The sequence below is a fragment of the Schistocerca nitens genome, chromosome 7, assembly GCF_023898315.1.
Source record: "Schistocerca nitens isolate TAMUIC-IGC-003100 chromosome 7, iqSchNite1.1, whole genome shotgun sequence".
NCBI lineage: Eukaryota > Metazoa > Arthropoda > Insecta > Orthoptera > Acrididae > Schistocerca > Schistocerca nitens.
This window is the reverse complement of record NC_064620.1, coordinates 508,154,695-508,159,599: the sequence shown is the minus strand read 5'-3', so window position 1 is coordinate 508,159,599 and position 4,905 is coordinate 508,154,695. Positions and strand designations below refer to the sequence as shown.

Sequence of the window (4,905 nt, the reverse complement as noted above, 5' to 3'; positions counted from 1 at the left end):
TCGATAACGTGGGAAGCTCCACGAGGCTTTCCGCGGATGGCGCTTTTGTATACAAAGAACGTGACAAAACTGTAGCGAAATTCGGGGAGGCCCGTACTTGGTAAGAGAAAGGCAGGTGGCACTCAACATAAAAATGTGTAACTATTGTTCATAAGTAGGCAGAAAGACTCATTATTGTATGATTATACCAATTAATTAACAGGATCCTGGTCTTGCTATTTCATGGTGCGAAAGGACCTTTCTCCACGTTTCATGCATGGACAATTTGCAAAACATTCTTAAAGGAAAGAAATTGCAGATGTAAAAGTAACACCGGCCGTACCCTAAAGGAGTGCTAAGAGAACATTACTTTGCACAATAAGTTTAAATTATCTAGTCGATAAGGCAACGGCCTTGCCGCAGTGGATACACCGGTTCCCGTCAGATCACTGAAGTTAAGCGCTGTCGGGCGCGGCCAGCACTTGGATGGGTGACCATCCAGCCGCCATGCGCTGTTGCCTTTTTCGGGGTGCACTCAGCCTCGTGATGCCAATTGAGGAGCTACTCGACCGAATAGTAGCGGCTCTGGTCAAAGAAAACCATCATAACGACCGGGAGGGCGGTGTGCTGACCACACGCCCCTCCTATCCGCATCTTGCACTGAGGATGATACGGCGGTTGGATGGTCCCGATGGGCCACTTCTATCTATTCGATAACGTGGGAGGTTTTACGAGGCTTTCCGCGGAAGATACAAAGAACGAGACAAAATTGTAGCGAAATTCGGGAAGACCTGTACTTGGTAAGAGAATAGCAGGCGGCACTCAACATAAACATATGTAAATATTGTTCATAAACAGGCACAAAGACTCATTATTGTACGATTATACGAAAGCAGTATAGCCATTGGAAGCAGTCACACCCGTTAAGTAATTTAGAAGAATGGGCAAACAGCCGTTTAAAGTGGTACGATCACGTAAGAATAATGACAGATAAGGAGATGCCAGACTGAGATTCGTTGAAAGAATCGCCACGAAATACAGTCCATCTCCCAAAGGAGGTAGTTTACAAAACTATTATTTGACCATTACCTTAATTATCCTTGAAGAATCGTGTTAATCAAGATCGCTACCTATTGCTTTTAATACTATGGACAGCTTTCGACGCAATGTTATAGGTCACTTTCTTTTTTGTTTGTTTGTTTTTTTTTTACATCAGCCTTCTGATCGGTTTGAGCGGCTCGCCACGAATTCCTTTCCTGTGCCAACCTCTTCATTCCAGAGTAGCACTTGCAACCTACGTCCTCAGTTATTTGCTGGATGTATTTCAACCTCTGTATTCCTGTACAGTTTTTGCCCTCTACAGCTCCCTCTAGTACCATGGAAGTCATTCCCCGATGTCTTAACATATGTCCTATCATCCTGTCCCTTCTCCTCGTCAGTGCATCCCACATACCTCTTTCCTCTCCGTTTCTGCGCAGAGCCTCCTCATTCCTTACCTTATCAGTCCACCTAATTTTCAACATTCGTCTATAGCACCACATCTCAAATGCTTCGATTCTCTTCCGCTCCGGTTTTCCCACAGTCCATGTTTCACTGCCATACAAGCCTACGCTCCAGACGTACATTCTCAGAAATTTCCTCCTCAAATCAAGGCCTATGTTTGATACTAGTAGATTTCTCTTGGCCAGGAATGGTGCCTTTTTTTCCAGTTCTAGTCTGCTTTGTCTGCAATTCGTTATTTTGCTGCCTAGTCCGTAGCATAACTTCTTAACGTCATCCATTTCGTGGGCATCAATCCTGATGTTAAGTTCACATTCCTGCTACTCCCCAGTACTTTCGTCTTTCTTCGATTTACTCTCAACCCATATTCTGTACTCATTAGACAGTTCATTTCATTCAGAAGATCATGTAATTCTTCTTGACTACCACTTAGGCTAGAAATGTCATTAGCGAATCGTATCATTGATATCTTTTCACCTTGAATTTTAATCCCACGCCTGAATCTTTAATTCCGTAATTTCTTCTTCAATATGAAGATTGAGCAGCAGGTTAGAAAGGCTACATCCCTGTCTCACACCCTTTTTAATCCGAGGGCTTCTATCTTGGTCGTCCGCTCTTATATTTCCTCTTGCGTGTTGTATATTACCGTCTCCCTCTATAGATTGCCCCTATTTTTCTCAGAAGTTGGAACATCTTTCACCATTTTACATTGTCGAACGCGTTTACCAGGTCGACAAATCCTATTAACGTGTCCCGATTTTTATTTGGTCTTGTTTCCATTATCAACAGCAACGTCCGAATTGCCTCTCTAGTGCGTTTACCGTTTCTAAAGCGAAACTGCCCAACCCTCAACTTTCTTTTCCATTCATCTGTGTGTTATTCCTGTCAGCAACTTAGATACATGCGCTTTAAGCTGATTGTGCGATACTTCTCGTACTTGTCAGCCCCATATGAGGTGTCCAAAATGTCTGTTGATCCCCGGAAACCTATATTGATCTCCTTTGCAGTGTAGTAATACGGGTATTAACGTTAAAACGATCGGTATCAGCTGTTTCGGTCATTTCGCCTTCAAGAACACTTGAGACATCTTACTCCATTTCAGTGACCAATCCCCTTCTTCTTCAACAGTGGCAGCGTGCCCTAAAAACTAAACATAATTACTTGCATGGGCCACACGACCCGACTTCGTTATGAGCCATACATGGTACCCGGAGAATACTCAGTATTGTAGAACACTCAGTATAATGTCGTTTCTTGAAACTGAACTACACTTCTCGAACAATCACTATATACACACAAAAACAAATAACTTGTAGATGTCCATTCATCAAGAGCGTCGGTGAGGTCCGTCTGAGCTGGTCCTAGCTCGGAGAGGAACTGGCTTTATTGAATTTCAATTCCCCCCGAAGGGGGCGGGCTGGCAGCAGCTTAGTATGCCGCTCTTCAGCCTACAAACTTTGTTAGAAAGATGAAGAGAGTAAACTGTACTGCTGCTGCGCTGGCCTTATAAAGCCGGCGGAGGTCGGCGGAGTACTCCAACTTTCCCTGTATCTGTGAGGCGACCTCTGCAGAAAAAGGTTCGCATTAGTCCCTAGCAAGTTCTGTTTGTCTTGAAGAATAGTTTTCCTCTTGGTTGCGCCCTCAAGTGCTTGTGTATGTTATAAGGTACCCAGAGGTGTCTTGAGTGTAGTCTGCCTGACAGGGGCCGTCTGAGGCAGACGTAACAGTACCCATCACTCGTTACGGAGGCGCACGCGGAAACACGCGGCCACGCTAGCCACACGGCTAACACACGTGGCGTAACAAGCTAGCGATGTGACATGTGGCGAGTGAGTGCCTGGCATTGGCCATGATGAAGTTATCTTCCGCTTAAATACCTCTGCTTCAGAAGTCTCAGTTTCCAGCCATCCAGTCTGCATCTCTGATTCCGACAGAATGTCCGTCTCGTTAGGTACAGAATTGGGTCGTAGGCGAACCGTGATGTGTTGCCTACTGCCTGCGCAAAGACTTCACCTAAGAGCCGCTCGAAGCTACCATTGCTGTTTTGGTCACATACATGACTCATACAAGATGCAGTCGTCGCCGGCCGAAGTGGCCGTGCGGTTAAAGGCGCTGCAGTCTGGAACCGCAAGACCGCTACGGTCGCAGGTTCGAATCCCGCCTCGGGCATGGATGTTTGTGATGTCCTTAGGTTAGTTAGGTTTAACTAGTCCTAAGTTCTAGGGGACTAATGACCTCAGCAGTTGAGTCCCATAGTGCTCAGAGCCATTTGAACCATTTTTGAAGATGCAGTCTAGCCTGGGCCTTCTCCTGGTAAAGGCCATACCGAATGACTGCAAGCTGCTGCCTTCATTCTGTTGGACGAGGACATCTGAGTACTGCCTCCCTGGGTGTATGTGTGAGATCGGCCTCCTGCATCTGTACACCACCACTTCACCTGCTAGGCTTCCATGCCCACGAAAAACCTTGACCTGAGTGACGACTGATATATTAGCCTCACTAAATAAACTCACAACCTCATCTGAAACACTAGAAACATGAAAATGATCTATATTAGAGCTATGACTCTGATGTTCGTACTCAACCGAAGGCTCCACAGCAAATTATAGGAAAAGCTCGACTAAAAATGGTTGAAAGTATAATAATAGATCGATACAAGCGGTAAATGGCACGATAAAGAGAGGTAGCTATGAGACGTGGCTGAAGGCCTCAAAGGTAAGGGTACAGCAAAGGCCCGACTCCTATAGGTAGATCTCTTTCATTGTTACGACCAGGTAATAACACAAAAATTCCTATATTTTTGGGGTTGACTGACAGAATGACGTTTGAAGCGCTACTTTTATGAAAAGCGGAGGAAAGAAATCAATTGGATATAAGAACGCAGAACACACCATGAGTAGGATATATAGTGCGAGGAAATTACCCGCACAGAAGAATCATCGAAGAACTATTACGTGGAAGAAAAGTACAAAAACGAGTTGTGGGTGACACAAAATGGATAAATTTCATTTACTTTACGCCTATGGTCACAAGCTTTTTTGTCATCAGACTACCGGTTACGGTCTACAATGACCATCTTCAGGTCTGTTTTATAAAAACATGTCCTACAGATGTGAACATGGTCATTATAGACCGAAACCGGCAGCCTGATGACAAAAAAGTTTGTGACCATAGGCGTAAAGTAAAGGAAATACACTCCTGGAAATTGAAATAAGAACACCGTGAATTCATTGTCCCAGGAAGGGGAAACTTTATTGACACATTCCTGGGGTCAGATACATCACATGATCACACTGACAGAACCACAGGCACATAGACACAGGCAACAGAGCATGCACAATGTCGGCACTAGTACAGTGTATATCCACCTTTCGCAGCAATGCAGGCTGCTATTCTCCCATGGAGACGATCGTAGAGATGCTGGAT

The 4,905-nt window shown here is 44.9% G+C and overlaps 1 pseudogene; it reads left to right on the top strand.

The window, feature by feature from the left end:
* The first annotated feature begins 383 nt into the window (after nucleotides 1-383).
* On the top strand, nucleotides 384-500 carry LOC126195940 (5S ribosomal RNA; annotated as a pseudogene).
* The last annotated feature ends 4,405 nt before the right edge of the window (nucleotides 501-4,905 follow it).